Raw genomic sequence first — 12,459 nt, 5'->3', positions numbered from 1 at the left:
CGTGACAAAAACTCTTCCAGCCTAGTTTTAATCCGAATTAGGGAGACTTTCAGAGGGGGTTAGAGAAATATCTTGTTTAATTATGAGAGCCTTCTTTACTCATAATTGTCACGATTCTCAGGTTATGTCACGTTTGTAGTTTTGTCTGTGTTGGTGTTTTTCTTGTCTTTGGGTTTCCTGTTTTATTGTGTAAAGTGTTCACCCCCGTTTCCTGCCTGTCTGCTTTCTGTCTGTTTCCCTCCCTGATTACCCGATTGTGTTCACCTGTTGTCCTTGTGTTTCTCCTCCCCTGTCCAGCTGTGTCTTGTTCTGTGATTACCCTTCTGTGTATTTAGTCTAGTCTTCCCCTGTGTTCCATGTCGGTTCATTGTTTTCCCTCCATGTTATTCCACAGTCTGTGTTCCTTGTGCTGCTTTGGATATTTTGGATTCTGCCTTGTTTTTGCCACAGCTTTATTATTTAATAAAGCTCGCTTTTCGCTATTCGGCATTTGAGTCCTACCTGCTTCACCCGTTCGTAACAGAATGAACCGACCACATTTGGACTCAGCAGATTTTAATGTTTTGGCCCCACAGGCGGAATGTCTTGGGTACTCTCTGGAGTACATTTTTTACACCTGGAAGAACGCCTCATCTAGACGGGGTAAAGAGGCTGCTTTGAAGGAGGCACGCCGGGAGGTTGCTCGCAAGCCCTGGCTCAGGAGCTTGTTGCCTGAGTGGCTACAAACCTTTACAAGTAGCCCTGAAGAATTGTCACAAGCTTATAACCCTTTCCTGGGATCCGACTACTGTCCTGTTGAAGGTCCACAGAGTCTCCAAAAAGCCTCTAGGAGACGCAGGGCCAGGATTCCAGCCCGTGCTCCAACAGCCATGATCCCGGCTTCAGTTCCGGTTTCCACAGCCATGGATCCATGCACCAGTACCGGCCCGCAGAGCTATGTTTCCTTGCTCGATTACCTGGCCCACACAGCCATGGTCCAGGCCTCTGTTCCGGTTCCAGCGGCTCCAGTTCCAACCTCAGACCTTTTATCAGGAACCCGTCTGGCGTTTGGTGTCCACGGAGCCTCCAAAAGGTCTCTGGAAGATGCAAGGCCAGGATTCCAGCCCGTACTCCAGCGGCTCCGGCTCCAGTGCCGGTCCCAGCAGCCATGGTTCCGGCCCCAGTTCTGGCCCCAGCGGCCATGGTTCCGGCCCTGGTTCCGGCCTCAGCAACCATGGTTACAGCCCCAGTTCTGGCCCCAGCAGCCATGGTTCCGGCCCCAGTCCTGGTCCCAGCTGCCCTAGTCCCTCCTCTAGTCCCTTCCCTAGTCCCTCCTCAGGTCACTTTCCTAGTCCCTTCTCTAGTCCCTTCCCAAGTCCCTTCCCAAGTCCCTTCCCAAGTCCCTTCCCGAGTCCCTTCTCTAGTCCCATCTCCAGTCCCCTCTCCAGTCACCTCTCGAGTTCCATCTCTAGTCCCTACTCAAGTCCCGCCTCTAGTCAATTCCCTAGTCCCATCTCTAGTCCCTCCTCTAGTCACTTCTCGAGTCGCCTCTCCAGTCCCCTCTTGAGTTCCCTCTCGAGGTCCCTCCTCTAGTCCCCTCTCTAGTCCCTCCTCGAGTCCCCTCTCTAGTTCCCCTCTCAAGTCCCCTCTCGAGTTCCCTCCTCTAGTTCCTCCTCTAGTCCCTTCTCTTGTTCCTCCTCTAGTCCCCTCTGGAGTTCCGTCTCTAGTTCCCCTCTCGAGTCACGTCTCAAGTCCCTACCCAATGTCCTGGTCTGTTGGAGGTTCCGCTGGGGGTCCTGCCAACTCCATGTCCTGTCCCGTTAGATGCCCCGTCGACTACTCCTCTGCCGGGGGTCCTACCAATCGTATGTCTGTCCCGTTGGAGGTCCCGCCATCTACTCTCCTGCCGGGGGTCCTGCCAGCTTCTTGTCCCGTCTCGTTGGAGGTCCCGCCGTCTACTCTCCTGCCGGGGGTCCTGCCAACCCTTTGTCCCGTCCCGTTGGAGGTCCGGCCGTCTGCTCTCCTGCCGGGGGTCCTGCCAGCTCCTTGTCCCATCTCGTTGGAGGTCCCACCGACTGCTCTCCTGCCGGCGGTCCTGCCAACCCTTTGTCCTGTGCCGTTGGAGGCCCCGCCGACTGCTCTTCTGCCGGGGGTCCTGCCAGCTCCTTGTCCTGTCCCGTTGGAGGTTCCGCCGACTACTCTCCTGCCGGGGGTCCTGCCAACTACTCTTCTGTCGGGGGTCCTGCCAACCCTATGTCCTGTGCCGTTGGAGGTCCCGCCGACTGCTCTCCTGCCGGGGGTCCTGCCAATCCTATGTCCTGTTCCTCTGGGGGTCCCGCCGACAACTCTTCTGCCGGGGGTCCTGCCAAACCCTTGTCCTGTTCCGTTGGAGGCCCCACCATCACCTGTCTCACCAGGGGTCCTGCCAACTATTGGTCCTCTTCCGTGGGGGATCCTGCCGAAGCCTGTCCCACTGGCTCCGGTTCCTGTTCGGCCGACACCGGGTCCTGCCCGGCCTCCGGAGCTGTCTGGTCTTCGCCCTCGAGCCCGGCCCCCTGAGAGCCGCGGTCTTCTCCCTCGAGCCCAGCCCCCTGAGTGCCGCGGTCTTCGTCCTCGGGCCCGGCCCCCTGACTCTTCCTGCCGCTGCTTTTGCCCTCATGCACGGCCCCCTGAGTTTGCCCGCTGTGGCCTTCACCCCATTTTGAACTTTGCCTTGCCCCCAGGCCGTCCACCCGAGACCCCCTCATTGGTCTCTGCCTTGCCCCCGGGCCTTCCGCCAGAGACCCCGTCCTTGGTCTCTGCCTTGCTCCCGGGCCTTCCGCCCGAGAGCCCCTCCTTGGTCTCTGCCTTTCCCCCGGGCCGTCCGCCCGAGACCCGTCCTCCAGACCCCCTCCACCCACCCTTTCTTGGCCCTAGTTATGTGTCCTCCCTCTGGTCCCCCTCCACCCACCCTGCTGGACCTTTTTTTGGGACGTCTGGGATCCGTCCCTTGAGGGGGGGGTTCTGTCACGATTCTCAGGTTATGTCACGTTTGTAGTTTTGTCTGTGTTGGTGTTTTTCTTGTCTTTGGGTTTCCTGTTTTATTGTGTAAAGTGTTCACCCCCGTTTCTGTCTGCTTTCTGTCTGTTTCCCTCCCTGATTACCCGATTGTGTTCACCTGTTGTCCTTGTGTTTCTCCTCCCCTGTCCAGCTGTGTCTTGTTCTGTGATTACCCTTCTGTGTATTTAGTCTTCCCCTGTGGTCCATGTCGGTTCATTGTTTTCCCTCCATGTTATTCCACAGTCTGTGTTCCTTGTGCTGCTTTGGATATTTTGGATTCTGCCTTGTTTTTGCCACAGCTTTATTATTTAATAAAGCTCGCTTTTCGCTATTCGGCATTTGAGTCCTACCTGCTTCACCCATTCGTAACAATGTTGTGTTCAGCAATCCATATTATGACATTCTCACACCACGCATTAGCCACTTTCTTTGGTTCAAAAATAATAATAATCGCAGAAATAATGACTATTTAGTACTGATTATACTTTAATTTTCTCTCCGTTTTTTCCCAAAAACACAACAGCTAAATTCAGCAATTCATATAACATTCTCATACCATGCATTAACCACTTTCTTTAGTTCAAAAATGGTAATAGTCGCGGAAATAATGCCGTATGTTCCTCTCTCTGCATGCTGCTCTCCACAGGGGGCGGAGAATCATCACCTCAGCAGAAATGCTGTTGATTTAGGCAATTCATCCTCTGAAATCTCCTAAATTCGGCGATTCGTTTAAATACAAATCTGCGACATTGCTTCTAAAATTCAGAAACTCCACTTTACTGGTGCTCCTTTTCAAAGTTTCTCCGAATATTTGCTGTGTGTAATTGATTTAATTCCAAGAACCACACACAGAGGAAATCGATAATTCGATATTCCGAGGTTATTTATTAGCCCCAAATATTCTCATAGTTTTCACATGGGCCGTGCTTGCTCGTAGGCATCTGCCCCAGCAACAATCACGGGGAAATCGGCCAGGAGAACGTCCTCTTGACACCGATTCCTGAGGTTATGATTAGCCTCCAGATGTAAATGAGTAGAGAAACCCAAAAAGATTGCAGCAGCTCAGTTCTCTCAGGTAATTTTGTGACACCGTTGATCCCAAACGCTGGTAAGTCAATCTCAAAATAGAAATGTACTTACCAGCCTCTGAAGATCTTTTGGTGTCCTGTTCCGTGACGCCAATCTGTGAGAGAAACTTCTGCTCAGCAATGTTGATGGAAGAAATGGAAGCTGGAATCCGCTTTATATCAAACATTGAGTTTATTTGAGAGTCACGGCCGTGAGTGTTTCCAAGGCATTTACACAACTTTCATCATGAAATCCCGAGTCAACACTGAGGAATACACAGAAAACACAGTGCAATTCTACCCAGAGAATCTAGGAGGAGCCTCTGTTCGCGCCCTTTCTATCCTAATTAATAACACATGTTTCAGGGACAAAGGACTGGTCTATTAAAACCATCTGCGCAAGTGGTCACACTTCCCCCCACAGGGAAGCAGAGCCTTTTGGCCTTTTGCCCTGTGTAAATTACAAACGGGACACATAGGGAAAACACTAACATTTTCCCATTCACAGATATCATTAATATTCTCTAACACTCTGGACAAATATATTTCTGCATTTATTTGGAATAATAAAACCCCTAGGATTCGTAAAGATTTCCTTCAGAGAACAAAACAATCAGGAGGGCTAGCCCTACCCAATTTCCAATTCTATTATTGAGCGGCGAATGTATGTTTTCTCTATTGGCTAAGTGCTCCTTCTACAGAGACACCAGCTTGGATTCTTATTGAATCGGCCTACTGCGGTAGAACTTCGCTTTGCTTGGATCAGCTCTTCCATTGGAATTGTATATCTACAAGAGTAATCCATTAGTACAGGGGTGGCCAACCAGTCAGAGGTTAAGAGCCACATTTTTTCTCTGTTACTGCAAAGAGCCACATCAAACACACAGTCACTGATACCGCTTGTTTCAGTTTTTGGTTTTCTGGAGACAAGATTTCGACCACGTCACTGATACATTTTTGTGGCATTGCCACGTCACTGATACATTTTTGTGGCATTGGGATATATATTCTTTAAATCCTCTGGAGCAGAGAGAGGAGCTGTGGATTATTGTTATTGATTAATGCATCAGTGTTTCTTAGGGTCAAAAACACTAAACTCACAACTTCAAATGAAAGCGTTTAGTTTATTTAATAAAAGAGCACATGTTCAATGTGAAAAGTGACAGTAGTTATAGATTATTTGCAATTTGGTGCTATATATATATTTAAAAAAATAATAATATATATTTGTAAACACCTTGAATTTCAGGGGGGGCGCGGGGCTCCGTTGGCGGGGCTCCGTTGGCGGGGCTCCGTTGGCGGGGCGCAGCGCCCCTCCAAGACAATGGTAGGGGAAACACTGGATAGTGTTTAATCAATGATAGGTTTTCCCCCCCTCAAAGGTGATTGGTTCACTGCATCGCAGGTATTATTGTGATTGGCTCTTGGGCCACAAATTACGTCAGAATTATCAGCATTCAATACTTAACAGACCTACTAAATATCAGGTTTAACTGTCAGGAGTAGTGTTGTCACGATACCAACATTTTGGTTTCGATACCAAATCAAGAATTGCGATTCCTTTTCGATACTTTTCTTAAAAAAAGGTAAACAGTCTTAAATGTAATTATTGTGCTTTATTTCACACCAGAACCATAACCATAACACAAACTTTTAAACAATGAGAACAATAAATAAAATAAATGACAAGAATTCGTATTAAATCAAATTAATACATGTCTCACAGACAGGCCTAGTGGTGTCCGTAGGCTTGCCCTCACTGTCAGAGATATAGCTAAAATACTTCCACATTTCTCTTCTGGCATCTTTTTTGTCAACAAGCCGAGGCGCAGCAGCAGTTGCAATCCCACTTGCAGCCATGCTTCGCGTTTTCTCAAATGCTCTGGCAGCTAGCGCGTGCACGAGAGAGGGGAGGGACTTGAGCGTGCTTGAGAGGGGCGGGACTGCAGGCACGGCTGCAGTGCAGGGAGTGGAAGCAGAGCGCTGAACACACACGGCTCTTATTAAAACGGCGCTTTCTCACCGGAGTACTTTCCACCGTCATTCTTAAAGTACCGATACTAATGAAACGGAGGAATCGTAACGTTTTTAACGGCAGGGTATCGCGGTATACCTTTCAAGTATCGGTACACCGTGCAACACTAGTCAGGAGTCAGTGTCTCTCCCCCAAACTCACACATATAAAATTCATTATGAACTGAAGAGCCGCATGAAACTAGGCAAAGAGCCGCATGCGGCTCGAGAGCCGTGGGTTGGCCACCCCTGCATTAGTATATAATTCTCTTAGAATCTGGGTACAGTGTAGGAAACGGTTTGGATTACATATGATGTCCATACGATCACCGATTTACTCGAACCATATGTTCCCACCCTCTGTGATGGATTCTGCTGTTAAGATCTGGAATAATGGGGGAATACGTAGTTTTGAAGATCTGTATATAAACAAGGTATTTGCCTCATTTAGTCAGTTGACAGAAACATTTTGTATTCCACCCGGCCATCTTTTCAGATATTTCCAAATTCGAAATTTCACACATAGCAAATACCCGCAGTTTCCAAATAAACCAGCGGAAACAACCTTAGACAGAATTCTTGAAATAAATGTGCAGAATAGAGGAGTAATTAGGGTGTTGTATAATGTACTTTCCTCCCTGCATTCTCCCTCTCCTTTCGACAATCAGATCTCAGTGGGAAGATGATCTAGCATTTGAAATAACAGATGATAATTGGCAGTCCATCCTTCAAAGAGTTCACTCTTCCTCAATTTGTGCCAGACATGGCCTTCTCCAATTCAAGGTATTACACCGCCTTCATTTATCAAAGGAAAAATTAGCAAAGATGTATCCAGGGGTGGATCCCTTATGCAACAGATGTAAGTCAGTAACAGGGTGCCTCATCCATACTTTCTGGACATGTCCAAATCTTCATAATTATTTGACATCTATATTTGATACGTTTTCTAAGATCTTTAAAGTAAATTATACCCCTTCTCCTCTTACTGCAATTTTTGGAGTCGTCCCGGACGACATTGTCCTTTCCAGACATTATTCAAACGCTGTTGCTTTTGCTTCCCTAATTGCGAGGCGACTTATACTTATGAGGTGGAAGCAGGAGGCGTCTCCCACTCATGTCCACTGGGTGACAGAACTTATGATGTTTCTACACATGGAGAAAATAAAGTCTACTTTGGGTGGCTCCACTTGTAAATTCTATAGGACCTGGCAACCATTTTTAACTTACATGGAAAGTTTGAAACTGCCTACTCTTCCCTAATTGATTTATATCTATAAAAAAAAACTTTAAAAAAAACTGAATTAGAACACAGATTCTCTATAGTCAACCATGATTAACATGTATCTCGACCTTGTCATTTATTTTATTTTTATGTGTGCTGTCTGTACCATCTGTTTGTTTATTATTTCAAAAATATTTTTGTACAATTAATCTTGTCTTATTCTGTAGGGGGGTAGGGGGGTTAACAAAAAAATGGACAACCTGCAATTTTTTGTCACTGAAACTGAAACTGTATGTGTTGTTTAAGAAAAAGGAAAATAAAGTTTAAAAAAAAAAAAAATGTATGTTGGACACGAGCCCATATGTAGGTGCTGTCTTCCTTGATCTCAGGAAGGCTTTTGACACTGTTGACCACCAAGTGCTTCTTACAAAGCTGACTTATTTCAATTTTCCGGCAGTTTCAATACATTGGTTCAAGTCTTACTTATCGAACAGAAAACAGTATGTTTTGGTCAACGGTTCCAAATCCCCCTACCTTGTCAACCCTGTTGGGGTTCCACAAGGTTCCATTCTTGGACAGTTACTTTTTTCACTGTACATCAATGATTTGTCTAATGTATGTCCTGAGTTGAATGTACGAACACTGAAATAATCTCACTTTGTCTCTCAAATGCTTTGGACAAGGTTCAACACTGGCTGAACAACATTTGCTTACAGTTAAACGTAAAACAAAACAGTATGCATGATGTTCAGTAAACGACCAGTCAAAATTGAAGGATCCAACATGTTTTTAAACGGAGCAGAAATAGAAATAGTCTCCCAGCTCAAGTATCTTGGAGTCATACTGGACTCAAACTTGACTTTTAAGAAACATATTAAGAAAGTATCAAATACCATTAAATTCAACTTGCAACATTTTAAACAAATTAGACCCTTCTTAACTGTCAATGCTGCAAAGGGCCACAAACCTGAAACCCATAGAACAGCTGTACAAGAGAGCTATCAAGGTGTTTGACAGAAAGCCAAATTCATACCACCACTGTACCATCCTTGAAAAACACAATTTCTTGAGTTTTGACAATTTTAAGTCTCAATTTTAAGTCTTTTAAAAGTTATAAAAGTTTTATTCATAAATGTTTACATGGACATTTAACTAGAAACTTATTTTCTCCCACGTTACGTTCGTTATGAACGTATCTCAAATCTGTTTATTTTCTACATATCTTTGCCATTTATTGTCTTGCTTATAATAATGATAATAGTCATTTATAAATTTCATTTTAGAGCACACCTTTGAAATCGAGAATCGGGCTCGATATATGGTTAAATTAAAATCAGCAGGCGAGGCTGTAATTTCGCCAGCTGTTGAGCGAGGCAGAAAATAATAGTTTTAACATGACAAAAAGCTGCTGTGTCATTTATTGCACCTCAAAAATTAAAACAAATCCAGAGTTACGTGTTTCTGTACTTCCTCTAAGAAGAAAGGACAGCAACAGAAGAGCTCTGTGGCTTCAGGCTTGATCGCCGTTTAAATGACAGCGTTGGTTTCCCCAAAAGTGGGCGGGGCTGTAAAGTGAAGTAGATTTTACTCTCATCTATTATTCAAAACCATTCTATTTATTCTAACGTAAATTACATGCCAGTGTTTTATCTTTTTATTTATTTGTTTTTATTTTAAATCGTATAATGTCGGACTTTTTTTCGTCTGTGAGGAAAAGAAATGGGGCTTAGAGCCTCAAAATACTGAAATCTGTATTTTTTTAAATCTTTTCCTTCTAATTTGTTATTCTTTTCTAGATAACACACTGTTATTTACTCAACAATAACACACAATTATCCTTGTTTTTATTTATTCATTTAATTCTATAATCTTGGGCTTTTTAGCCGTAAATAAAGTCACCGGAAACAGACGGGACATTTCGAGCGATACACACCACAAACCCACCAAACTGATTACCCAAGATCCTCAGCTTGAAGCTCGTTGATTGGATGTTTTAGCCGCAATGCACGCTGGGATATGGTGTTAATAAGATATGATATCCGACAATGAAAAATAAAATAATACCTAATTCAGAGTGTTCTTGCTTTTCTCTTTGGAAGTCATCACATAACGGCATTGTAATACACGGTTCGGCTGCATTAAATATTACACATCTGACGTAGTTCTTTATTTATAGAGCCCTGATGAGAAGACTTCTGGACAAACAGGAGAACTGCTGCCAAAACTGAATACTTGACGTGGATCATAAATATATCAACAATTAAACAACATCTTCAATTTCTTTTCACAAAATACGTCTCCTTGCAGTATCAATAGTAATTCGGCTGACATTTATATTTGATCCAATTGGTATATAGGTTATATTTACTCCATAACGGTGCACAGCTGATAGAAAAGGACTTGTAGTTTTTAAAGATATTACTGATTTTCTTTGAATATCAGAATGTAAATACTGAGTTGAGAGAATAGTCAGGGGATTTGGGTGATGGGAGACACATCTATGGAATCACAATTTCAATAGCTTACCATTAAATGACGGATATGCCTTTCTATCTGTGATGTTTTACAAATCAGATATTAATGTGTAGAAGTAAAACAAGAGAAATAGTATAGCAATATCCTGTAAAATTATGTAAAAACATGAATAAAACTACACATCTTCAGATGTTATACATACATAAGTGTCTACACTAATAATACAAAGTTATTATTAGTTTGCTGTGTGTACCTTGTGTGCACCGCCTAGTGGTTAAAGCATGTTAGTGAATTATTTTTGTTGAATAATGTTATAATGTTATGTTGTTAAACAATATTAAGAGTACATACTTTCATAGGGGGAAAGTAGAAGGATAGAAATATTATATAGAATATAAAAAGTCAAGAAGATACTAAGTGATCTCTACAATAAAACAGTTTAGTGCCGGATGTACACAGATATTAATAGGAGGATGTGCAAAACAGAAAAACGAATTAACCTTTATTAACACATTAAAGAATACTTTAGGTTAAGGTCTTCTTTTAAACAAGAAAAAAGCTTTGGGGGTATCTATCTACAGATGAATATTAAGCCTGACAAAGTACTTAACGTCTAAAATATTGCTTTCCTGCAATGTTAACTATGTTGAAGCACTTATTTTAACTGATATTATACACATTAATTATACTCTTATGTATGTAGTAGATAGTATAAGAAATGTGCAGAATATGACAGTTTAATAGTGGAGGTACACACATATTGATAGATGTCTTGTAATGCGCTGTTGAGGAACCTGTGACCCAAGTTGTGTATAAGATCAATACACCTTAGAAAATCTTGAAATCTTGAAAGGGATGTGCAAAATAGCCATTATACAGTTTTTAATTAACTATTAGTAGAGAATAACGAGTAATGAATATACTTTATAAAGATCTGCAGATAAATGTTTAGTCTTCTCAAGCACCAACTATCAAATATCTCTCCTGATTGTTGCCACTTGACAATCACCTTCCCTGAATTTTACCCAGGTGTAACTAAAGTCTGATTTAAGGGTTGTTTATATTTCACATCATTAATCAGAATCTGCAAAGTAACTAAACTAAATGTAGTGGAGTAAAAATACCAGGTTAACCTCTGAATTGTAGTGGAGTAGAATTACAAAGTAACAATGAGCTGTCGTGTGGGTATATATTAATGCTGCCCATTATGGATACAAGCGATGTTCACCCATTTAGTAATTACATGTTTTACATTTGTACACACCAATGTGTTTCCTATCGCCTAAACCTCCAGGGCTGTACACAGTTTAATACTGTCAACTTCTAAATTTGGGGAAAACGTCTTTTAAAACTACAATTCCCAGTAGAGACGTGCCATAGAGAACATGTTGCGAAACACAATAGCCAGCATGTGTAGTTCTGGTGGGGCGTTCGAGTCCAGTTTTGAATAGTCTGCCGTGGTTTTGTTCCATTTCAAAGAGCTTAACGCTCGCCTTGGCGCAACATCACGGGGTTTGTCAACGGGACTGTAGTCCCAAACGATAGCTGGGGATTATGGGTAGTGTAGTGTCTTCGGCCATCCTAAATCTCAAAATGTCCCGTCTGTTTCTGGTGACTTTATTTACAGCTAAAAAGCATGCTTAAAAGCCCATGATTATAGAATTAAACGAATAAATAAAAACAAGGATAATTGTGTGTTATTGTTGAGTAAATAACAGTGTGTTATTTAGAAAAGAATAACAAATTAGAAGGAAGAGATTTTAAAAAATACAGATTTCAGTATTTTGAGGCTCTAAACCCCATTTATTTTCCTCAAAGATGACAAAAAAAGTCCGACATTATACGATTTAAAATCAAAACAAATAAATAAAAAGATAAAACACTGGCATGTCATTTACGTTAGAATAAATAGAATGGTTTTGAATAATAGATGAGAATAAAATCTACGTCACTTTACAGCCCCGCCCACTTTTGGGGAAACCAACGCTGTCATTTGAACAGCGATCAAGCCTGAAGCCACAGAGCTCTTCTGTTGCTGTCCTTTCTTCTTAGAGGAAGTACAGAAACACGTAACTCTGGATTTGTTTTAATGTTTGAGGTGCAATAAACGACACAGCAGCTTTTTGGCATGTTAAAACTATTATTTTCTGCCTCGCTCATGAGAGTAACAGCTGGCGAAATTACAGCCTCGCCTACTGATTTTAATTTAACCATATATCGAACCCGATTGTCGATTTCAAAGGTGTGCTCTAAAATGATATTTATAAATGATTATTATCATTATTATAAGCAAGACAATAAATGGCAAAGATATGTAGAAAATAAACGTATTTGAGATACGTTCATAACAAACGTAACGTGGGAGTAAATACGTTTCTAGCTAAACGTAATTCAGAATGCAGTTTAGTTCTGTGGGAACGTAATTTTTAGGAGACAGGGTTGAGAACAGACATGTTCCAGTCACTGAGGACATCTGCATTGGAACAGTTCAGAGCATGAAGAACACGTGAAGAACACATGTAACTGCTGACCTGTTCCTCACCTCTACATGTATGTGTGCCTCACCTGTGTGTGTCGCACTGCTGCGTGGCACACCGTCAGCTAGCGGCAGTATTTCAAGAGCTGACCAGTGGGCTCACAACGTTGTGGTCTGGACTCAAGGTA

The sequence above is a fragment of the Pseudochaenichthys georgianus genome, chromosome 15, assembly GCF_902827115.2.
Source record: "Pseudochaenichthys georgianus chromosome 15, fPseGeo1.2, whole genome shotgun sequence".
In the NCBI taxonomy this organism is placed as follows: Eukaryota; Metazoa; Chordata; class Actinopteri; order Perciformes; family Channichthyidae; genus Pseudochaenichthys; species Pseudochaenichthys georgianus.
Note: the sequence above shows the minus strand (reverse complement) of the source record.